Source organism: Venturia canescens, chromosome 2, assembly GCF_019457755.1.
Source record: "Venturia canescens isolate UGA chromosome 2, ASM1945775v1, whole genome shotgun sequence".
Taxonomy (NCBI): Eukaryota; Metazoa; Arthropoda; class Insecta; order Hymenoptera; family Ichneumonidae; genus Venturia; species Venturia canescens.
In genome coordinates, this window is record NC_057422.1 from 9144254 (window position 1) to 9170428 (window position 26175).

Below are 26175 nucleotides of genomic sequence, written 5' to 3' on the forward strand. Positions count from 1 at the left end.
CGAAAAAAGTTGAACGCCGCTGCAAGACTTGGTTCATTCTCGAAGGATTTAACGCGTGATTGAATTTTTCATTTTACGTTATTTGTTTATCATAACGGTTGTCGAGACTGCGCGTCGAACAATATCGAACAGTATCGCTACAAACTTGGCATCTTTGCTTTCCGTACCTCAACGTCCCATCGAAATTTCGTGGTAATTGAAAATCATATTCGCATACGATAGAGCTAGAAGCCATTGTAATGAAGTTTTTTTTTATAAAGCATTTTCTCAATCACACGAAGGTGGAAGAAAGCTTCGAGTCCGTGGCTCGAATAAATTTGAAATGAAAAATTTTGGAATTGTTGATGGAGGCAGACTCGCTGTGTTGCGCGAAGAATTTATTGCAGAATGGGAAGATCGCGAGGAAGGAAAAAGTATGAGAGGATGGACAACGTAGAAATGTTTGAGATGTCGAGCTTTGGATTTGAACAGGATCAATAAATGACTACAAAAAGGAGGTAACAAGAGACAAAGTATAAAGAAAAGAAGGATTTCAACATTTTTTTCATCTTTTTTCAGTGATCGCCGTCTGTTTTTGTCCCGGAGAATTCATTCTCATAATGAATTGTTTACCTCAAGCGAGTATGCCAAACAAACATCGTAACATAACGAGACACGGGGTATTATATCGGTGCTAACAATCGCGAGCAAGAGCGCGAAAACTATACGTCAGTGTCGAGCTACCAAGTGTTACGGCTCGATGGCCTGCCACGATCCGGCACTAAATTAAGTCTAGACAAACGGAGCGTGACTGCAGTACACGTGGCAGAACACTGGATCTACCATCCAAGGGTATCAGTACCGAAGCCCAGTGAAATTTCTCTTGTAACGTGTCCGTTCCCGTGCAGATGCAATTATTTGCTGAATACGGAAATGTTGGGGCGCGCAGATGCATGGGTTTTGGAGTGTACGTACACCGAGTTCCTGTAAATCAGCCGACCGATTTTTCAGGCTACTTTGTGTCAGGACATAGATCAGCCTCAAATTTAGAATTCACGTTTTCCGTGTAGAGGACGTGGAGGGTCAGGTTGGGCCAATGGGGCCAATTTCGTTCCGTAATAAAACGAGAGCTTCTGGCAACTTCGTTTTAATCCGATTGCTGGGCCTCGGAGCTTCAACGTTCTCGGAAGCGTTTGATGTTGATGCGATTGAGTGCCATCTCTTTTTCATTATACCTCGCGGAGAATAGAGGAGCAAAGACTTTAAAGTGGTGGCCAATAGAACGAACAGAATCGGTAATTAATACAGGCGAGCATTGGTCATTTTCATTCGTACATGCTCGCCGGTATATCGACGTACCACACACGCGTACGTGTATTATTCACACAGCTCTGATCTAATGCTCTCAAGCTTTTAGTGTTCCAAGCTTTTACATGACGTCGCTTCATCCACGGGAGACAAAGGTGCTTTTATTCTGCACGTGAAAACTACAAGCGACGAGAGAGAAAGGGAGCAAGAGCGTGAGACAGAAGAGGGCAGGGGGAGAGAGAGGGAGGAGAAGTAGGTGAAAATGGAAGCAGGGAGAACGCGTTGTAATGTGTGTGCTAAAGTTGCTATGACGATGAAGCTTCTGAAGTACACGTACAGTCTGTGTTTGCGCACTCTCTTTCTCTCCCATCCCCCTTTTTCCGGAGCTTCTCTCTTTGCTTCTTTCGGTCATAAGCGAGGGTACGATGCTTCAGATTTCTCTACCTGCATTGCGCTCCGCCCCCCCCGAGTAATTATATCAAGTACTTGCAGGTCCCAGCCTGGCTTCTCACCATAAAGAGAGATTATACGAAATTTCGTGACGTTTCCGGCAAGATGAGAGGAAAGTGGTGAATAAAGGGAATGTGCGCAGGTTTTTAGGCACTCTCCGCTTCCTCGTCTACGCTGGACACCACTGCTGGCTTGGGACGACGGAAAGGAACGAAGTTTACTGAGAAAAACTGCACATTCTTCGTCTCTCTCGCGTGTGGAAGAGACCGAGGGAGAGAAAATTCAAGAGAAAAATCCGAGGGTCTACCGATGGCTGGGCACTTGGAAAGAGCGCGTTTTTCGCGCACAAGTTCGAGGAGGAAAAGTAGAATGTGGAACGGCCCAGAACAGGATGTCACGCTGCGTTATGGCGCTAAAAGACCGAAGCCTCTTACGATTTCTTTAATCGTAATTCTCGTGATATATCAGCGTTGCAAATTTACGTACTTTCCTTCCACTGACAGTGCCAATAAACTGTACTCGATTCGGAGGAGCCATTAATGAACGTCCATCCACTCACTTTCTCGTACTCGACTCAAAGCAGTTTCAGGACTTTTCTACGTCATACAAGTTTTATATCCCGTAAGTAATCGCAGCGTTAGATTATTTACGATTCGAGCGGGTTGAAAATAATTTCGACGCTCGTGGAGGTCGAACTCAGTCTGGCAAATTCCAATGATGCTGAGATAGAAACAGCTGAAAAATCCTCGAATATAGATTTCAACCACTGTTTGATGTCTCCACTCAGACAGGCACGAGCGCTGATGAGGCTGCTAGTGTCACACACATAACGAAGCACTTTCGAAGAGGTTGCGGGTACATTGAAATTGAGCAACGACGAAGGAGGTTACCTTGCCGCTTCAACTAGCTTCATTGTTCCCGGAGCAAGTAGAAATTCAATACTAAGTCATGGCAAGACATTGTTACCGATGTGGTCGAGAGCAACTATAGACGAGAAGAGAACAAGGCACGAGGGAGGTTTCCACGCGAATTTTCGATCGTAACGGCTATACCTCTCCTATCAGCACCCAGTTGGTGTCAGAATCACAGACACCCAGTCGTGTTCCCGTTGGCACAACAAGAGACGGAGAATGACCCCGTTTCTTCTTCCTTTCAATCACTGATCAAGAAGACGAACAAAACCGACGTTCGCACAAAAGACTAACTTCGTACAAGCACATCATTGCTTAATTGTCTTTCAGGCTTTATTAATTCGAAACGTAGAGAGATCAAAGTGTCTTACTTAAACGGACCATTGTATACTACGTCGCATGTTCTAGCAGTATTCACTCGATGTGACGTTTCAACTGAAGCTATTGATAGGATTCATTGATAGTAGGGAAATAGATGGGAGATTGGCATTCGCTATTGTCTTCGACGACATCAATTAATTCTAAAATTGACATATTGATCGACTAATTATAGCACATGATTCCTACGATGAATAGAAAATTATATTTCTACATATTACGATCCTATTTTATCGTCAACTTATTTCTACGCAGTTTTCTACCGCCGGGCTCTTTCTATATCTACGACTTAAATTGAATAAAGACTTGAATTATGAATAAAGAATGTTCGCTGCTTCCGTGCTCATTCCTCAATCTATTACTGTATTTATAGTAACGTTCAACCATAGCATTTTCTAGTATCGTTCAATAGTCGAGCCGCACCGACGCTCATATTCGATAAGCTAAACTATATTCACTCCCGAAGATATAATTTTGAGTGTTTACTTTCTAAGGTTTCAGTAAATACAGATCACTCGAGCAATTTTTATGTCAACTTTAGATAAATTATACTTCCACATCCAAGTCATGTTTGGTGAAGTGGACACAATGACAGTCACAGTGACTCGGTTTCTGAAAATCGTTCGTTTCGATCCAATCAGCAGTGCTTTGAGCAGAAAACTGTTGGTCGATCTTTCCCTCGTTGTTTTCATCAATCACCGAACCCCGTGAATCTTGGCTGTAACTGTTTTTCGTTCTCTGCATACAAGCACAATTTGGTGCCAGTAGTGCACGAGCCAATATTCACCAGACACCAAAAGTGGGTCCCACTGGTTATGCATAGATCATCCAGAGAATGCCAAGACCGTGTACTCGTTTTTCCGACATTCACCCTGCTTCCTCGCAAGCTGTGGTTCGCTGTTGACACCGGCACACGACATTGAATCACTATCTCGACACTACGGCCACAGACTAAGGCAGAGAAGGTTCTTTGGAAAGCAGATCTTTGCTAGAATGCTCCCACATCTCAGATACCAGCAGTACTTGACATTTCACCTATTCTCACTGTTCTAATTCGAATAATCATTTTTTTATTTAACACGAAAAGGTTGAGGAATCATCCACGTTGAGATGAAAAATAATCTTCGGACATTACGATGAAAAAGAACGATCAAGTTTTAGGTAATTCGGTACATAGAAATAACGTGTGCGATCAAAGTCCTGCCTGACTTTGGAGACATGTTAATTGTATTCTTGATCTCATGGTTCGCTAAATGGAAGACGACGATTCTACTCAAGTGTCATTGAGAGAGTACGACCTAAATGCATAACTGCTCACCTCTTTTTTAGTGGAGTTTACGAAGAAAAGTTGGGCAAAGATTAGATTTTTCTCTTCGTTACTGTTTCATCCTTTGTGCCTTTTCTCAAGAGTTTTGAGAGGTTTGCCTGTTCTTGGTAGATAGCACAGACTAAACTAAGTATTTAAATTAGGTCAAATAAGTTACTTTTCCCGAGTGCTTGAAGAAGGTTTTGTTCCGCTGAGACGGGAGATGGCTATCCGAAAGAACGTCTGACAAGTCTATCAGGTGTCTTCGTTCGCGTTCATACGATATTCCCTGCATCCTCGTTTCTTGTCTAATTTTATCACCCAAGATGCAGATGGCTGACTTTGATGTTGCTATTGCAAAAAAGAAAACCCTGACGGACGTGGAGCATTTTGCTCTACTCGCTCTGGAAGGTATCGATTTCACGTCGATTTCTCCAATGAGTCTTGTCGAACGTGATCTCTTGCTCCTCAATTTTTTACTGCTGATTCTTACCTTCTTATGTTCCAACTACTTTTATTTTTCGGCGACACGTTTTTAGAGGCTCACGATGGATAATCGTGCTGGCATAACGACGTCATTCGCGTTATTTCTTTTACCACTTGTTTTACAGTGAGCAATCTAGAAGGCTCATTCCCTCGCTTCTCGTTGGAAAAAGGCGTGACGAAGAAAAACGAGTAGCAGTGAGAGGAGCGAGGAAACATAATGGAAGGAGGAAAAATAATTTTTAATTGAAACTTTCGTACCTAACTACGTTTTTTTTTTTAATTCAATAAAAGGACAACGTAAATACAACTATGAACCTTTGATGCTTTATTATCACTTTGACCAAACAAAGCTAAGCCAGGCTCGATTGAATGCAAAAATTTTATTACTTCGATACGCGACGAAAAAGGCTTTTTCTTCCATCCAGATCCTGGTTGGTATATTAAATTTCATTTATTCGCTGAACATTTCTAAACTGGCTTTCCAAGTTTTCCTGAGCTGCACTTTTGTCCACACACACACACACACACTCTCGACGAAGCTCGGGTAGCAGTTCTCATTCCTCAATCCTCGTATAAAGCGTTAGATTAGCATCAGCACCTTGGACCTACTGAGTCGTCGTGGAAATATAAATGCACGTCAACCAGATCTCTCACTCCGCCATAATCCGAACGCAATTTCTACAACCCGCTTTACCATATGACTGTTTTCGCAGCTTGCATATGCATGTAACTCCTGTGACTCGTTGCATACACGGAATTCAAGTTTGCGCATGTGTGCTCCCCATGTTTGAAGCGATTCGAGCCTGGGCATAATATGCTCGTGTGTAGGTGAGAGTGTGCGAATTAGAGAATAGGGATGGCACAGCTATCGACACTCTGCAGCCATTGCGGACATTCCAAGAATGATACTCTGTCTCTCATCTGCAGAGAAATCCTCCAAAGTTCGAAATGCGACCCAACGTTGACTATAGAATGCACAAATGCTATTTAAACTTGACTCGCAAACCTCTCAGCTTATTTTGTTTAGGATAAACGTATATCTTTCATGGCTGCATATATTTTTCTGATTCTCACATGAATAATTAATTCGACGCGAAAACATCATGTATATTTAATATTGTGGAATAGTCACAAGAGAAAAAGTGTGAAAGGATAATATTAGAGTGTGTTCTTGATAAAATCCTCGAGTTCCCGTCTCGCATAGTTCTAACGATGTCAATTCCGAGGGTGTGAATAAAATAGTGAGAAAGTAGACAGGAATAAAAAGATCAAAGGTTTATTTCGAAACGTTGAACAATTCTAAAGAATATTAAATAATTTTATACTGCAGAAAAGTTGAAGGAAAAGTCGATCCACAGCTTTATGTTCTGTTCTTACTGTGACCTACTTTCTATCTTTTTTCAGACGATTAACTTCCAAATCATGGATGATAAGACAAATCTTGGAGGGAGAAAGTTACGAGATTTTGAATTCGTAGAGAGAAGCGTTGACAAAAATCGCACATTCCTTTTACGACCATAGAGTTCGTAGACACACCAGGAAATGAAGATCAAACTATTCATTAAAAAATTGTTTACCGCATGAACAATTCGAGCATTTCCATGCTCGTACTTAGCCGCACGCGTGATTCATCAAGTTCAAATCCCGAATTTTTGAAAGGTCAGAAACGCCGGTGGTGCCTCATTCATTTTTTAAGCTCATATCTTACCCATGTATATTTATAGATTGGAGGATATACCGGAAATGCTCTCATGCTCGTAAATACCATCGTGGTCGTCGAGACCCTAAAACTTTTTCGTTCACGAATCCTTTGGGATATTGGGCTGGATCGGACGAGAGGTTAGGCCACCGCCGCTCGATACTCGGACAACCGCTCCCTCAATCGAGTTTACATCATTCAACCTTCCTACTACTCGAATTTCCAGTCTTAATTCTGACAGTATATTCACGCCTTCATCAATCTTCAAATGGCCAACCGATGACCTGAACAGATATGGAAATCTACCTTTTTGGTATTTTAACGTATTTTCGACTAATGGATTTTCCGTATGAAGTTCAATGAAAATTATAACGAAAAGTTTTCTCGTTGAGAACCTTCAAAATGCGTGGAACTTTTCAAACAAAACATATTCTTCAATCAATACGGGCTGACGGTTCATTATCGAGTAAAATTCTCATTTTCGGCCAGTGTGTACTCGCGAAGTTCGTCGTCGTCATAGTGAATGTTCCTTCAATTATAGAAAACGTCATTAAGGGGATAAACAATCGACTTTGACGTTAACATCTCTTCTATTACCGTTTGCTTTCACAAAATCGAATTACTTCAGGCTTCTGACATTCTTACGATAGTGCAGCACATGCACATGGAATGAAAAGTATCAACTAGAAAAAAAGGAACGAATGACCACACGAGTCTAGAGAAAGATATAAGCGGGATCAGATGCTCGAATCTGATCCAAGTTGGAGTATTTCTCGGGTTCTATGGTTCTGGTTGGCGCTAGGATTCGAGGCGATCCAACGAAAGCTCTGTACACGTCACCCGAGGGAATCACAAACTTGAGCCTCCACTCTTTATTAGCCTCACGATGTTTCGTGACCCAAGAGTATATCCGATCTCAAGTCTCCTCTTTCGTAACCTAAGTCCGCGTGCGAATATCGATGTCAATTCTTACATTTTGTACGTTTCGCGTTCTGGGACACGCTTGTCTTACTATTTTTTAGTTGATCTCTCCTTCATCTTATCCTCACGTTCTTCCTCTCGTCTTGAATTTTCATATCTTTTTTCCCGTCAAGTAAATTAAGAGGTGAGAACGATGAGCTGCTCCACCAAACTATTCGTTCACAAAGGATGTTTCTCATGAATCGTTCAAATCTTTGCTCTTTTTTCCACGAAACCGGGCACTCTTTGGTTCGAACTTTATTTCCGGTAACTGCTTGATTGGCGAATGATTTTTCTATTTTCAGAGACGACGAGTTTACTTGGAAGGGGATATTTATTGGTGAAAACAATCTCGAAAGCATGGGAAGAAAAAGGATATTTGTAGGAAATAAAAGGTTTTGCAGTTTTCTACCTCCTCGTCATTCTGCCGTCTTCATAGTCTTTGCACAATTTTCTTTCTTTTTATCCGTGGCGTCTCATCTTATCATTTTTCTTACCAATACTTTGTCGAGGCTATCTTTACTCGACTGAGTTTTCTCCTTCTCTAGTCGTTTGTTCGCTGCCTAAAGCGCTTAAATTCCGTGATCTCACTCTCTTCGTCGTTCTTCGAGTACAATCCTCATACCTCTTCTAAGTCTTGGTTGTTAACGGCCGCTTCCAGCCAAACCGTAGACAACGTTCTATCCTCTCTCACCGTCGATTCTCTCCCCTTGAACCTCTTGGAGGCAAACTATTCCAATTATTAAGCGGCTCTTCTCCAGGAGCAAGAAAGTCCCGGAAACTATGATTGCCCATGTCTCCGGGGTTACTCAAGAGAACGATCGGCCCTGGTGTGCAGGTTACCTCACCGACCACACGAACATAGTTTAAATGTCCTTTCACCCGCAGCCTTTTTCGTTATATGCACATTTTTTTCAATGTCTCACGAAATATGGCGAAAGAATAATATGAAGCAGGGACAGGTAGTTCCCGTGAGTAAGCATTTCAGTCCAGGGAAAGAAAATCATAGTTCCAGTTTTTGGAACGTTATGATCATCCAGAGGTTGCTGCAATATGCCATTATTCAAACCCAATTTTTCTGAAAACATTTTTTTTCGTCGTGCCATTGCCCCGTGATATCGATAACCTAATAATAATAATAACCTAATAGTTGGCTGCGAGTAATTCAATAGGACTTTGAGTACATGTCAATGATTGAGTGTTTATGTAGGACACTTGGTAGTGTTGTGTAGCGTACAGCATTAGTGCTTAATAGATTTCATTATTGACTAATGGTGAGGAACCAAAAGTTTCTTTCGATTCTCTACTTTTCGGATACGATTTAATCGTCGGTTCGGTGACGATGCACCTGGTTACGTGAAATTAAAAAAATTATTATAATTCAATTTTGTTATATTTTTATAATAATTCATTCGATAAGAGCGATCGGAATGCCTACGATTCTTTCGTTGTTTCTGAAAATGATTTTATTGTAAATAGTTACAACGTATACTTTCTGGTGTAATTTCACTGCAGAGATGAGCACGTTCCAACAACTCATATTATTTTGATTGGATTGTTTGTTAGTCCTTTGCTTCTTTAATTTGGAATTTTCCACCTTCTCTACACTGATGATCATTTTTATGATAGTTTATGTTGAAACTCATTCAATCATTCTGCTCCGTTCTGTGCACTTGAAAACTAGGATGTTCCTTCTAGTTGATGCTGAAAATTTGAATGAAAAATAGCTTGATACTTTCGCAGAGTAGACGCGCCTCATTGCGTGTTACTATCGAGTTTATTTTTTCGATTTTTTTTCTGAGATCGCCCTCCATGAATAAGACGACTGCATCACCTGGTGCTCGTAAATGTATTGCACCACCCTCGAGCTACGCAAAAATGCTCTTAGCTTTTCCAGGAACACACTCGCCTTCATCGCACTGGATTATTTCGCTCTTTTTTCCCTCGCATATGCGAATTTCGATGCAGCTCAAAACATCAACTGGCTCGATGGCTATGCCCAAATGCCCGTTCAACTTCGAAGAAGGAAATTGAATTCGTGAGATCCTCCAAAGCAAACTCATGCCTTTCTGCAGATTTCCACTTGTTCTATTAACTGAGCTTCTGTACTAAAAGTATGAAAAGAAAAGAAAAAACAAAAATTGTACGTACCAAGGTAAACTTGAATAGTTTCTTTACATAAAAAAATACATGCAAATTCGAGGACCGAAGAAACAGGCTTGTCGCCGATAACGTGATATTCATTGTAATCGTAATAGTGCTAAAATTCTTATGAGAAAGAAGCTCATGCGCATGTGAGCAGAGCTCGTTAAGGAGTAATTAAGTGCAGGGTAGAGTGTCGTTCCTGCCCGTGGATATTATCAGTGCCAGAGAGGAGTGGGTTTTATTTAAATGTACAAAATGGGAATGTCATTAGCACACAATTGCCATGTCGGAAAAACGTTCACGTACGCGTATCAAATGATACAAACTTAATTTCAATTGAACTATTTTCTTCAATCCAGCCCATTCGTATGTGCGCGAAGGCCAATTAGTTGATGACTCATCGAAATTCAATCTCGATATGATCTTCATTGCTTGAAATACAGCCGAAATATTCCGACTCCCTTTACTCATAATCGTAAAAGAAACGGAGCGTTGAACTGCACCGAGGACTCATAAATGGGGAACGGGAAGTGGGAGAGGCAAGGTGAAGGCGCAATTAGTCTTTTTCTACAAAATAGCGTGAGTCTGGAAGCATTTCGGGACACTACAGCAGATAGAGAAAGCTCACGAGGTCACGGTGGCATCTGGTTATTTGGGTTAGTTCGTGCGGTCGGCAAAATTAAAATCGTGCGATCCTACGTGTGTGTACAAGAATGCAGGGAAGGCTTGGGCGCGAAAGGTGGCGAGAGTACGTGAGGGGAAGAGTTCTGATACGCTCCTTTTGGGGATAAAAGAACGGGAGACTCCAGCGTGACTGAGAGGGAAAGCCAAGCGTGTTTGTGTGCGTCATTGTTTCTCTATGCGTATAGGTGAGAGAGCAAGAGGGGCGGGGGTATTTCGTGTGAGTGTGTAGAAGAAAGGGGAGGGGGGAATCGAAGCAGCCTGAAAGCATTCGCGTGCCACGTGCGGCAGGAAGTCCATAGTGGGGCACATGAGAACGATCGATCGACCTATGTACGAGAGCAGTACATCGTGGCTTCACACTACCCTGTATACATACTATTCTCATATATATTTGTATACACACAAACTCTCTTTGTAGTCTCGGGGTACATAAAGCGAGCTTTTCCTTACCGATTTTTCAAAGCCGCTTCACTTTTTGATGCACGTCAAAAGGCACTCACCCGAGACACGATCCAGAAGAATGAGGATAAGAAAGAACGAAGGAGAGGAGATCGAGGAGATCGAGGAAGGAGGAAGGGGGAAAAGGCGAGGGTCGGATGGAGAGTGAAAGTAAAATAGTAACATATGAGGCAGGCAGGCTGCACAGAATTGAAATATTGCATCTTGTCGATGGAGATGAGTTCCTCAAAATGACGTAAATAACCTGCCAAAACGGATAGTCAACCAACACTCTGACGTTTTTTCACAACAGCCGGTGCCAGGGGAACCGTATGCTCCCGATGAACCAAACTGATAATTTGTGGTGCGGCGAGAAGATTCATTGGACCTCGCCTCAACCTTCCAAGGCTCCTATCGGTAGTCTCTCGTATTCAGGATCTTGAAATTTGGGTTAATATCAGCCCTGGGCAAAATTAAATGTCATCGTCGATAGGTTCTGTGGTGCCGCGGCTTAATTGAAAATATAACTAGACCTCAGTGTGACCACCCATCAACGATACTATTAACCTCGACCGAGATTTCAAGACTGCCGAAGTCGTTAACGTTACAGGGCTTGATGATGAGAAGCAGTTCTTGTGGTCGACGGGAATCTTCGTTTTACTGTCTCGTTTCGAGCTCCGAACAAAACGATGCGGCCAGTTTCACTCTTTTGCCACAAAAATAACGATTAATTTTAAGACGTCGTTGATTCATGTAGCTTTTTTTCAATTAATTATCACAATAGTTATACTTTTAAAGAGTCTATAATCAACGATCCTCTAAAAAATTTCATGACGAAGGGAAATGGAAGAAAGAGTTCAACAGTGACAATCAACAAATCGTGATGGGAAACCGCTGCCAAGAATGTAAATTGATTCATTTTCATTCACAATAAGTTCGCGATTGCAAAACAATCTCAAATATACATAATTTGAAGATACGCGTAACCCTGAGTTGATACTGGCACTCAGTTCATTAATCAGTTTGCATTTGCAGGGAATTCAAACAAAAAAATTGGAGCTTGATAAAAGCACCAAACCAAAAAGTAATAATAAGGCAAAGTTGCTATCCGAATGTAAGCTCCAAGTTTATATATTTCAGTTACGTGTTTTCGTAGTAATAAAAACTTTCTTCGAATGTAACCGTTAATCGTTAGCTTTCTTTCGTATGAATATAAATTGTTTTACTAACTGCCCAACTCATGCATAGAACCGAGTATTATGTCATTTTTGTACAAACCACTGCGACGAATGCAATCATCAACACCTTTTCATCCACCTCGTTTTCTTCATCGCACAAAATTAACTTCTGTATTGTCGTTTTTTTAGGCTTTTCAAACAATTGAGATATCTTGCTAAAAAATCACGATCCTACGCTGATTCCACATTTTCAGAAATGGTAATCTTCTCCCATATAATTTATCATTGCTTGAGCTACTTATCCACATTAAGGCTTTCTGCGAAGATTTAATATCACCACTGCATCAAGCTAGAGGAAATAATGATAGTTTTAGTAGTTCCCGCTATCTCAACGCTCTCGGAATGATTTATGCATATATTTCTCTCTCGCTCATTGCCTCATTCTCTTTTCTACGCTCATTCCTGCTCCTCCTTACTTTCAATTGACTATCGATGTTCCCACCTTCCGATATTCTATTTGACTCCGGTCTTTGCCTTGCTGCACTCCATAATAACTTCAGCCACTCTGTTTACGTTCTCGACGCTCAGCTATTATCTCGTCCTTGGTTGTGATTCATTCGCGATTATTGTCATTTAGGCAAACTTTTTATGAAGTTCAGCGAATTTCGAATTTTTTTACAACACCCTTATCTACGGGGAAGAATTAAATGGTATCGCAGCGGCGTGGAAGCTTGCTGCTGTAGGTGTTGAGTGACTAATTTCACACTCAGCTGAATAAACTTTCCAAATAAATTGTTCAAATGTCAAAAGCGAGATTTTTTGTCAATTTTCTAAGCTGATCGCACAAATTCCGTATTAACTTTCAGGATTTTATCACAATGTAGACTCTGTGCATAGACTCATACAAAAGGATAAAATAAATGTCGTTGAATCTCAAGATCGCAACGGACGGATTTTGTTTCCGGTCACAGCCGTTACCGGCGTAAACCCTTTTCGTCCTCAATAACTACCTCGAGGTCATAAAAAGCCCGATCACAGTTTGCAGAATTTAATAACATGCGAGCTGATCTTGCATCGTAATTGATTACAGTCATATTATTTCAGACGTCAAAATTGGATTATGGAAAAAAGGATATCAGCAAAGAAGAGAGTAAAAACCAATTCGTGCAAAGTTTCATCTCTATATTTATTGTGAGAAATGATTGCGTTGCACATAACTATGCTTGGCTTCAGATTCTATGATCTAACAAAATATTCGATGGAGCAAAGTTACAAAGGAGATACTCAGCTTCGTTTTATTCTCGAAATCTTAATGAGACTGTAAAATATGCAACTTTGGAAGCATCTTGTATAAATTTTCGTGACTCTCCGTACTTCTGTCTTTTCATTCTCATCGATTGTTCCGCTCGCTTTAATATCCAGTTCGTGCTGTTCGATGTAACTCTTCAAAAGGTATCACTGTAGGAAGAACAAGCTGGGTCGAGAGAAAGCAGAATTCAAGTAATGGCAATACCGAATTTAAATGGCGGCGTCATTTAATTTTCCTCTCGATGCTTCGTAAAAGCTTTGAATCGAACGTGCGACACTTCGTGACCGGAAAACTCTAGTGCGTGGTAAGGGGTAAAAGAATGGAGCGAAGAAGTACGGAAAGTTTTCTGGTCTTCACGGGGCACTGTAAGGAACCAGTGAATTTCTTTCGTTGTCGGGATAAAACCGGGTTAAAATAAATAGCCGGTGTCAGCGCCTGGCTGGCCTTTACTGCTCCACATTCTCGTGAACCCGAGTATGTGCACTCACCGAAATTCATCGGAGATAAATTCGCACAACCCTCACTCGTATCCTTCCCTTCTGGCTTTCGTTTCTGCCCCATTCGTCCTTCTCAGGCTTGTTTTACCGTCTTCTGGATTCATTTGCTTTCATACATCTACGCTCTCCTTCCTTCTCTCCGTCGCGAGAAAAGGAAACTTTGGTGAAATTAGCTCTTGAGAAGCGAAAGCTATAAGATCGCGCACGTGACCAAGAAAAACAACGACAATGATCGAGCTCTAGCCAGCAGATACTCGCAGCCCTCGTTCTCCTCTTTGTCCAAGTCCCCATGGAATAAAAGACGTTCACCCTTCTGTACACGAACGTATTTTTAAAAAGATTAAATTCCTTGACTAAAATTAAAGACTCCGGACATTTAACTCTCAAAAAATAGCTCGCGGATTATTGTCCGAGAGCCAGGTTGATTCATCTTAGTCGTAATATGTGCCAGCGCGGTCTCCTAGCTGGAACGCTTCTGGCTTCAGCTTATGGTCGCATCGGTTCAGTGTCACCGTCGCAATGCTCTTGTTTCCTGCGGATTAGGAACGTCGACGTTGTCGTTGTCGCCGTCGTCGAGGACTATGGCTTTTCTCGCTTGTGATTTCTCTCTCTCCCTCGCGAACCCACGTTTGTACTCCACTTCCCTCCAGTCTACGGCTACGAACACTCCTCTGGAACTGAAAATTCTACCAAGTAATGTCGCCATGACGAATGACGCTACTTGTCAACCTTGATGCCGCCAGAAACTAACGTAATGAAATCGCCCAGGAAGACATACAGTCCAACACTTGCGCTTTAACAAATCCTCAAGATTTTTCATATTTACTAAGATGGCTAACTTTTTCATGATCCCCGAGTAAACAAGTTTTGAAAGACTTTTTTAATTTTCATTTCGAGCAAATTGGAACGAATTATTTGTTCATGTTGAAATTATTGAAAATTCCTCTAACTGCAACGCAATATTCACCGTTGATAAGCACTGCTAATTTCATACACTTTTTTATTCGATATTTTGCATAAACTGATTTATAAGATGAATGTAATGATTGAATGATACGTGAATTTTTCGTTAAATATTAATTTTTTTTTCTGTCTGTTTCAGGTAGTACCAATGTTGTCACTTGTCCAGTCCTACACCGAAATTTTTGCGACCTAAAGACAGGTACGAAGCTTTTTCTTCCACGAAGTTAATAGAATGAGATATTTATCTGCACATCTGAAATACCTGAGACATCTGGCGGCTGCTGAGTCCTTCGATTTCCATTTCGATATAACCTACGATGTTTATTTCAACTGTATCTCGCGTCTACCGCTCCAAAATTATGACAAGACACTGAAGTAATGACGAAACAGAGTGTCGTAGCGACAAGGGTGATTTTTCCGGTCGATATAAAGTACGGTGACATTGTTACGATTTCCAAAGATCCTCCGATGAGGATAGACTTGTTTTCTTTATGAAAATATTAGATTGACCGCGGGTTGAAGTACCGTTGCGACCGCGCGTTTCACGAATAAAGACATAAATTCGGATTTGCGTGAGCACCTCGCGTATGCACCAGATACTCGAACGCTGGTTGGCAGTTTGATTAATTATTTATTTTAGTAAAAAATTAGAAGGAGGATATCGATATAGTACGCATTATTAGATATCTAGATTTTAATTCTAAAACTGCCCGGATATTTAGTCAAGTTGGAAGAACGTACGACTCTTGACAAGAACATAGTTCATTGAATATTTCAACGTCAATGTGGCCTGGGCCTTGCCGAGCGAAGCCTCGCATTGTCTAGTCTTCTATCTCACTCGCTGAACTTCTATCGCTCAATAGTTGAGCTCATACCTCGGGCCCTCCGCAATGGAAGGAACAGCGTCAACCTCCCTCCTCATTTACCACTCTCTACCTCCCTTCGACGCTACCATCCGGCTTTCTTTTCTGCCTGGAACTTTACTCGTGAAGTAAATTACCCCTGAGTAGGTACACAGAGTGTATATCCCTATCGATTTTCGCTATTATTAGCCTAGCGTCGACCCCTATTAGAAAAGCAGTCTTCTTATATCCCAACCAACTTCCGTCACACTTGTCGTCAACTTGAGACATCTTTTATGTTCCGTATGAGTTCCATGAACGGGCTAGCTAGTTGCAGAGCCACCTAGTGACAGAAAGTTTTAGATATGAACGGCGATATGTCGTTTTTTTTTTCATTCTCAAAATGCTCAACTAGATGCTTCTAGTTTCCGTATCGAAACCCTGAGAACTTTGAGGTTTTCGAATAACCAATTTTAAAAAATGTCATTTATAGTGTCACTGAACCGTGTAAACATAAGCGATGCTAAATATTCTTGCCCATTCAATCGCGTTTAAGGTAAGAGTCGCGCGACTCTATGGTCAAATGACTATTTATTAATCGTCGAGATAAAATAGGTTATAAGAAAGGTTTTCTGTATTGAATAAATCTTGGGGCATTTTAAACTGGATTCGTATATATTTATACAAGATCATGTTTAATAATTTATGATTAGAAATATCTTATGATTGCTTATTTGACCCGGTTTTTCAATATATACATATATATATCGGTTTTCTTCTCACCTGACAGTCGAAAGATATCCTAGCCTCTTCCAAACTCGCCGGCTATCACGAAAAGTATATATATATGTATACATTCTTAACGTTGCCAAGTATATCGAGCCACTTCATGGCAGTCGATCTCCTGCCATTTTCTGAGTTTTCATCGAGATTATTTTAAAAATTCTCTTCGAATTAGTCATTGGCCCTATATTTTTATGGTCTATTTTTATGGTTTAACATAAACTATATCTAATCGATAAGGAAATGAATTTTGCAATCATAGTGTTGGCGGGATGGGTTTCTCATACGATGCCGTGCTATCTTTCTATTTTTGATCGTAAATTTCTTGATATAATCTTCGGTAACCTATTAAATCCTTTAGCCATATGAAAGCTTATCACGTAAAAATGATATAATTTAAAAATCACGAGTTCGTCTAATATCGATTGTCGCGCGACTCCTACCCTAACTAACCATCGACTTTTTGTTCGGATAAACATCATATTTTATTCAATGGAATATTAAATAGCGCTTTGTCTATAAGCAGGTGGTATTCGCTAGGAATGTTGATATTTATTGGGTATAGATATAAGCAATGTAGCTCATCAACCTCTAATTGCGTTTGTTCGGAGTCAACAAAAATGTGAAAAGAATTCATTAGTGTCATGCAATTTGATTTCACTCTTTGGATATCTTGCGAGGTGTCAGTTCCTCTGATCTCGCTGAATACACTGTGAAAATTATTCTTCATTATTGCTCAAGATATTTAGGGATGTAACAGTATGCGGGATAGCTAAATCAATCATACTTCAAACAAGAGAGCACGTTTTTAAAAGCGAGTGTTAACAATCTCGCAATATGTCGAGGTGGAAGTAAAACGGCAAACGGTCACGCAACATCGATACGATCAAGTTCTCTGATTCGTTATTACTCGAGTAAAAAGCAACGCTTAGGTCGGTGGAGTACATAATTGAGCAAACGTAATGCCGTAAATTTTGCGTCAGGTGTCAACTAGTTGCACGACTATAATTTGCTGCAGTTGTAAACAACTTTTCGTACGACTGAGCCATACACCATAGCGTATAAACGAACCTCTATTCGCGCTAGTTTTCGAGTGCTTGCACTTGCATTCTTGTTGTTCGGTGACTTGCGATTAAGCGAACTTCTAGACTTAACTCAACGTTGTTGCTTGCAAGCCACGCTCACGCTGCTCGCAAATATGAACATGGCAAGAGAACTCTGAGTCGAAGATCAACGAACTCGGAGCTTTTCACTCACTTACATCCGGATAAAACCGATTGTTTGCAATCTCGTGTGCACTTTAATACGAGCGATGAAGATCTTTCCAAGCTACTATTCTACTATCCAATCCACAATATTCGAAAGTTCCTTTTTGTCCAATGGAACAATACTAGAAACTTGGAAGCTAATCGAATGAGGATTGGAGTTCGAACAATACGAGCACTGATTCGCGACGTTAACAGGTTTTAAGTATTTGCACGATAGTTCAATTTCGGACGATATAACGTCGTTACGACGAAAAATAAAGCATAATTGACGTGCTACACCCAGATGTCAAAACTTTTAATAAATATGGAAAGCAAAGTTTGTAGATTGGGCATAAAGCACGTGGGAGTATTCGAACGGATTGTAGCGATTTCGTAACGGCCGCATGATTCACGAGTTACGGGCACCACGCGGTTAGCGACTTCCGGGGCAATCTCTGGCGCCCAGCTGGTAGGTCGTTATGACGGCCTGCGAAGGGGTTGAGAGACCGTAACGGGGCCAACTTTCATAGTATTCCTCAGGCCTGCCCGCTTTATATTACCTTCCCCCTTGGACTGTCTTTCTCATACTCTGCGTACAGCCTTTCAACCGCTTTTCCCCACTGCCAGAGGGTCCTGCAGGTTTTAGGAGCGCGGACGAGAACGGCCGGGATCCGAATATTTGCAACGTCGTTTTAAACTTTTTCCTCTTGGCCCAGCGAGTACGCGAAGAAAGCTGCCACCTTCTTTACCCTCTTATTAAAGCCGTTGGTTCATCGGTTCGGTTGAAAATTTGCCTTCGTCTTTTCTTAGCTCAGGCTGCGTGTTTTGTTGTCTGCGTAATTTCCTGCTACTAAAGGTGCCAAGAGGCCCAGGGAAATTCACGGAAGCAGGAGAAACGATGACAAATTACTTTTTTCCCATTATCTTTTTTTTTTGAATACTCACTAATAAGATTGAAGAAAAACAGAAACAACGTGACTGATGGTTCACGGGTTCCTGGAGGTCTGCAGATTTGTCAGTCTTTGGACGTCATTCTGTCAATCGTGAAAATCCCTGCGGCGCCTTTCATTCCTTACTTTTAGACCCCCGAATCACGAATCAATAACGAGAAATAGTTAATACCTGACACCGCGATGACGGCGTTGTTTGATAGCGTATCATGAACTAGCCCCGCCGTATCCATTAAGCATACTCCATTTGTCAAACGCGCATGTCAGCACGAACCCATTAAGCCTCATTTGCGGATGATAAATCGGAAGATGGTCAATGCGCTATGCGAGGTCGGAGGTTTTTTCAAATCGACGACTGCTTTTGTACTGTAAGTAGACCGCTTTTACCGGTTGTTCAATCCTTCCTTTTCTGGGACCGCTAAAGTTGGAGGTTCCAATGGGACAAAATGAACGCAGTCCGGGATGCGCCAGCGTGAGCTTTGCCCAGAGTCCCACTCGTAATTAAGTCGTAAAACGATAATCGTCGCCTAACACCTGACACCCTCGGTGCTTTCCTTCGACCGCAAGTTCTGCCGCTCGGTCTGGTCTCTCGTGAAAGTTCTTGCCCCAATGAGAAACCCCAGACACGAGTGGTATTCCCTGGAGTTTCAATCCGCAGAGCTTTGGGCTGTGATACTGCAAGAGGGTAGCATCCACGTATTATAGATATACGGAACGAGTTTCTCACACCGGGAGAGAACAACGGAAATTTCGGATCACTCCGAATGAGAGGAATCGTCTATCCGGTGAGAATTAGGACTCTCCTTGCTGCCAGGGCCTGCATAATGCAGCAGAAAATGAGATACGTCGATTCTAAGCTTTCCTAGCAGATTGCAGGGAATATAGAACGAGATAATGCTGAAGATCCTTGGTACTGAAGTTCTAAGAATGTTTATTCACTCCTGTGAAAAACAGCGTTTGTGTAACGGGTTGGCATGATTTTGTTTTTGAGCGAAATTGATGCTTTTACTCTAATTTTTGCTCTAATCAATAGGGTATTACACCCTTTTTTGAAAACTGTTTCAAAATAATCCTGAGATCGTAATAAACCAGTGGAATTTTTATTTCAATTTTATAAGACCGGAAAGTATCTTAAAAACTATTTTTTATTCATAATTTTCAATTTTCGCACGGAAACGCTAGCCGCCATGTTGTTTCGGTCTGTGACGTCAATCCGTTAGTAAACAATACGATTGCGAAAGACCAAGTAACAAGATTTGTGAATATAATGAGTTATAATAGTATATCATTGGTGTCTCGTGCCCGAATGCGATAATACAAGTGTAAAAATGCCGCAAAAATTGTGGATTCATCGCCACCATCAACATATTTATCATTGGTAGATTTGTACTTTTTGCTTTCACAAAACCGTCTTTCATGATGCAATTATAATGAAATGAATGATAAAAGTCCACAAACGTACATAATAACTTGTAAAATTTCAAAATAGCGCAGAGCGCACGATAAGAATCTAGATTGTTTACTATCGGAGTGACGTCACGTTGGAATCCAATATGGCGGATGGCGTTTTAGACATTTGAAAAACAGATGAAAAAGGACGATTTAAAAAAATTGAATTATAAAATTTACATTCCATTTTGATGAATAAATATTGACGTTTCTCGTTTACTTTTTACGAAATCTATCTTAAACATGCATTCTTATATATTTTTGTACATGGTGTAAAATACCTTATTGGATGTCGTGATCAGATGATATAAATTTGTTTATAGTTCCGTGCTTCTATTTACACGAATCCACACTCACATAGCTCCTTGAGGAAAGTTTATCAGGTAGAATGAAATAGAGATTGTAGTCAAACGCAGTCAAACGGAATTGTTGGAAATACTTCAACGTCTGACTGTACGAGAGCTTTGTGGCTTTCTGCATAAGACTGAAGAGTCTAGAGAATCGAATTCTACAATTCGGAGGGCTAATTAAATGTTGGTTGAATTCCTGTCAAGTGTGTACATGCAGAAATGTAAAGAGGAATAAATTATATACCGGAGGATGGAAGTTGCACTCGAAGTCTGCAATCGAAAGAGACAAGAATTCTGAAACGCTGCGGAGCACTTCTGTTTCGTAGGTCTGGCTCTTGAAATTATAAGTACAATAATTTTTTTTTTTTATTTTTATTTTTTTTTAGAATTGGAGAAACGAAAGTTGAACTTTCTACTTATTCCTGTATTTTCCTTTTCTTATTTTTCTATTTCACTGGAAAAATCATAAATGGCAGGAGAAAAGATGTTCCCGGCGAGGCGTGCTGGACTTATTGTAACTCGTTGAATGAAGCTTTTCGTAATTACTCGAGATTAAAAGCCGCAAGCGTGACGCTCATCGACAGTTCCTTTCTATACGTAATTATACTGTCGCATCTCGCAGTTCATTTTATCTCTGCTTCTACCTGCTTTTTTTCTTCTCTCATCCAAATACGTATATGCAGATACAACGTTGGATTTACTTTACGAGAGAAAAAGCCAAATCTCGCCTTTGTCCCGGTCTCTTCATGCCCATAGATATGCACGGGACTTTCCGAAAATCCCCCTCGCACTTTTTTTATTCTCCCTTGTGACTTTTTATCTCCCTTTTTCAGCACTTTTTCCTTCATCGTATTATTCGACTTTTCTCGGAAATCGTACTTTTCCTCTCAGCCTTGATTAAGTATCTTTCGTCATCGTCCCTGTGACGTCCACGGCGTAAACGTTTTGTAACATCCCTCGCCAGTTTCTCCTTTTTACCCGAAGAACTTGCAGTAAAATCGATTATGCAAAGAGAACCGCAATCATTCAGCGAGCTACGCTTACGACATGATAGAAGATTCGGTCCTCGTCTACTACCTTACAGTTGCTTTTGATCTTCGCTGTTTTCACGCTTCTCGATTTCTCTTTTACATCTGACCTCTAACTCTTCTCGCAATCCTTTTTTATTGCAGAGCTTTCACAAGGATTTATTGCATTCAGTTCTGTTGATTTATTCTATCGTATCACATTGTTTCGAAACGGCTCCATGGTTTCGTTAGTGTTGTACTGATACTGTGTGTACAACAAAAATCTGTACAATAAAGCCAGTTTGCAAGTATTTTTAATGAGGAAATCGAAAGGAAATTCTAAGAGACAGGATCACACGTTATTAAAAGTATCAAGCTTGTGGGTGTTTATAAAAACATCGATAAAGCTTGTTCACTGAGAAGCAAATTCTCCAGTTCAGTTGACGAAAAACTTCCATTCTGATTACACATGCACGACTATAAATATTCTTTGATATAACTACTATACGAGTTTTGGTTAAAATGAGCCATCGTGCTTGAAATTTTCAGTTAATAAAGGGAAAATTTCGAACACACTAATAAATACACGATTTATATACTCGTTTTCGTGGCCCAAATATTCTCAATGCGCCATTCTCTATCGTAATTCCTGTAAATTCCATGTCTAACTCCGTACACGTATTTCTGGTTCTCTAAGTTGTGAATAATTTTTTTCACATTTACTTCTATAGTACCCTCGTCTCAGTATTTTCATATATCGGTCCTTGTTCCCGTTCCGCCTTATCCGGAAAAGATGTAATAACTCAACTGCCTCGCACAATGTCAGATATACAATTTCATGGTGCGGCGTGGTATTTTCCTGATCTCTTCTTCACAGCATGTGCATTCCTACATTTTACTTAAAAGTGAGAGAGATATAGTACTACCGGAAACCTCTTACCAGTCGTTACTCACGGAAAGCCGATGTTGGAATTGCCATTGTTCATCCTTCTCTTCTACTTTTCTTTCTCTTTTTCCACGTACCATCCACACAGCCATATGTATACTGAAAAGGGAACCGGAGAAACCTCGAAAACTCGGGTACCGGAATAAAAATGCTGAAATTCAAAAGCTGCTGAATCGACCAAAATAACTTGGGCAATATTGCCAACGAAATTCCGTCTTGTTTCTATATTCGGTTAAGAAATTTATTGCGAATAGTTCAAAAGAATTTTGTAAAACTCGTGCAAAAGGAACGATACGGACAGGACAAAATTACAGGACGCGCAAATCCCAAGTGTTGACGTACCTTTTTCCATTCTACTGCAACGAAATACACGTGTCAGAGGTAGTTTCTCTCGTTTCCTCGCGGGGCTCAACACGAAAGGATTGACTGAATTCAACGCCGAGTCAAAGGGAGCACAGAGCAGGTACGGGCTTTGGAAAAGCAGCCGAAGTGACGGATAGGCTGGTCAGGGTCGTTTGAAAACATTCCTACCGTCGATCTGCTCATTTCTAGACGCTGATATGGTTTACTAAAATAGTTACTTTTCCCTGGTGTAACTATGGGATAAAAAGGGGTGAAAAAGCACTTGAATAGTGAGTCTAGGTTGCATTTTTGCTAAAAATTCAGTACTTAAAATTTGAGGAGATTTACGAATATCCTGATAAATCCAATGATTGAGGATAGCTGAAATTTGAAAAGAGACGATCGAAAATCAGTCTGAAGTTATTTATTCCCTCATTAAAGTTGGATATTATGTAATATACGAAACATCAGCTTCTATAAAATCAATAAAAAGAGAACTCCTATAAAACGGTTGATCATGAAACAAAAATGCTTTGATGGATGAAAAATAGAGTACAGAAATGAAATAATAAAAATATAACAGAGTGATGAAGATGCCAGGAGCGAGGAATCATTCGTTGGAGTGCTCGGGGGATTTTGCCGCGGTATTATTTCTGTCGGCAATCAATTCTAAATGCGGATACGATTTTCCCCAATCATCCTGAGCGAACACTCGTAGAGAACTCGGCGTTCGAGGAATTCACGAATAAAGACGGAGATGCGAACAAGGAGAAAGTGCTTCGAAGTGTGCGGAGATTTTCCAAGTGCAACCAAGAGAGAAGCAGCGAACGTGTAGGCGGACTGTACAAAAAAATTCCGCGTTCAGTAAATTCCATAGAGTGAGATCGAGGGTTATGGATAGAATGGGAAGACGTGTGAAAGAGGAAGAAAGGTAGCATCGAGGCAAAATCTTTCGAGATAGAAGCTTTGCATCGCATTGGGGTATTGCGTTTGAGCAAAAGCTAAAACCAAAAACATTAAAATGGCAAAATGAGTACCTGAAAATATCTTGCATTGTGCTTTACACTACCATCTCAATTTGTTCTCATCTGCCCTCGAGTGCATCACTTCGCGAAGCATTTGACTCATTCCACCAAGTTGAAATTGTGCTTCGAATCATTTCTTTACCACCGAGCAACCTTTAAACGTCGAGTCTTTCTTCATCGAGAGAATCCAAGTCGGTCTTGCGCTGCTCAGGTAACAAAAAAAAAATGTATGTTCTCTTTGACAGCCGTTTACGTAGGACCCCGAACAAGCATTCTCACAGACAAAGCCTTGCTCCCTTGTTCCACACTTAACGTAGTCGAAATGTCACGAAAGTTGATGTAACCGTTTTCGATTGTTAATTTTTTCTGTTTCACCCTTTCGAAAAATATATTTCTGTGAATTTCTAGTCGCGTCGAGGGTGATAAAGTCACTTAAATAGTCTGAAATCTAGCAACGTGCAGAATTTAACAATGAAAATTTTTCAATGACCATGACATTTCTTTCGGGTCTCACAGCTCCGAAAATACATCACAAGTGACAAAACCGAAATAAAAACACGCATGTATACCTTACAAGCGAAGATTTTTTCAGAGGTGCGAAAAAAGATGTGAAGATGAAAAGAGAAAAAAAGCACAGATAGAAAAAAAACAGGTGACACATGTATTGCACGAACACGTACAGTTTGTTGTCCATTAACTACAAAAAAGTGGGATGTCCAAGCTTTTGTAAATAGTCTGATATATACAAGCGGGAGAGAGCGAGGCGAAAAAAAGTTAAGAAAATTTTGCATCATTCATCGCTCAGGTTTCTCGTTACTCTATAACCTTCTCTTTTTTTAGCCTTTTCCATTTAACTTTTTCTTATTCTCTTTTTTCCTTGTTTGGTCGTTGCTTCGAGTTTTAATGGTGGGAAGTGAGGTGAGAGAGAGATAGAGAGGAAAAAGAGAAAGCGAGTGATACGAACGATGGGAGAAGGAGATTTTTTCCCTCCGAGCTAACACGCCGCCTGCCTGACGAACATTTTAATCATTTTTCACAGTTAACTCTTTTTATCCCTTGTAACATTTTATAACATAGCTCGCTTAATTATACTGATGTTGTACACGCCCATGAAACATTCTTCATCCATAAATAATCAGACTGTTCGCTCACTGGTTTTATCTATCAGCTCTATATCCGTGTAATAGGTGATAATAAACAATATATGCACGTAATTAATCATCAAGTCCACCACATTTACCAGATAACCGGCCTGACGTAGGCTTCCCCTTCTTTTTAAGGCCTAACCCGATCGTGCGACGGGAATCTCTCGCGGATAATTTTCCCCTGCGCTTTTACAGACTCTAACTAATCTCATACCGGTTCGAACATTTTTTACACACTCGTTGCATCCAATACCATTCGGTACCTTTGAATATGTTCGAGCGTGACGACGGTAATCGATGCGTTTTAACGCAGGTGTCGCTGTCGTTCACCGTCCGTTTCAACGAGTATCAAATCGAATCTGAGTGGCTCGAAGAAGCAAGCCATTTGCCGAGGGTTTTATCTGTTTTCATAAATTGATGAATTCTGAATAGATTGGGAATGAAAATTTTTTAAGGCGGGACAAAAGTTAGAGTGCAGAGCACCGCGCTGATCTTCCGTTCGTCATCAACTGCATTGAAAATAAGGACCAAACGCAGACACATGTTCGCACCCATCTTGGATGAACGTGCAAGTACCAAAGACATTGAAGGTACGAGGATCGCGTAGTTTGCGTCGTGTTTACTAGTCGTAAGCATCCGGCCGTGAAAAGCACGAGAACGGAGAAGCTTGACTATGAGCTTCTAGGCAGTAGATACTCAAAGATAGGCAAACAGGTACGTGTTTGTCCGTCTCGCTGTCAAAGACCGGGAGCTAAAGAGACGCCTCCCTTTAGAATTCCGTGCTACATTGCTACGCCGGCCGAGTAATTATTTATTTAGAATTGCCCTAATCAATCGCATACTCTCGAGAGCCAGAAGGTAGCATTTTAAGGTATGCACACGTTTGTTTAAACTCTGGCGTACATGAGCATGAACCGCGATACCAACGATTTTTCGTTCTCCCATTCGTATAAATGTTCAACTGAATCAAGTGTCATCCATTACGCGTTGGATCTCTTATGCTCTAATTTCAATGTCCAACTTTAGTGTTTTCTCTTCGTTCGAATTGGTCTCCTCGATTTTTCCCTCGAACGACTTTTTGCACAAATTCATTTAGAAGTCTTTATGTTCTTCCACATTTTTGAGGACGACTTGGTTCTTCCGGATTTAAAAAAGTTGATCTCGAATCGCGCTGGAGTAATTAATAGTTTGAGAGCCGAGAATGAACCAGGATATTATTGAACGCCCACGTTCAAGAGAGAATCCAGAGATTAAACTCGCTAGTTCAATCTCTCTTCTTGCGCGTGTGCGTGTGTTTTTTTTTTACACAAATGAAGGTTCTCTCACTGTCAGCACATAAATATCGACTATCTATCACCTTTCAACACATCCACCGTTCGAAATACAAGCCTCCTACGC

At 40.8% G+C, this 26175-nt stretch overlaps 1 long non-coding RNA gene across 1 annotated transcript in view; it reads left to right on the forward strand.

Annotated features, from left to right (window-relative positions):
• The window catches only part of LOC122407140 (uncharacterized), an 85924-nt gene that overhangs the window by 54142 nt on the left and 5607 nt on the right, over positions 1 to 26175 (forward strand). The window contains exon 2 of the long non-coding RNA XR_006260148.1: positions 14831 to 14890. This is a non-coding gene — a long non-coding RNA (uncharacterized lncRNA). The remainder of the gene's footprint in view (positions 1 to 14830; positions 14891 to 26175) is intronic.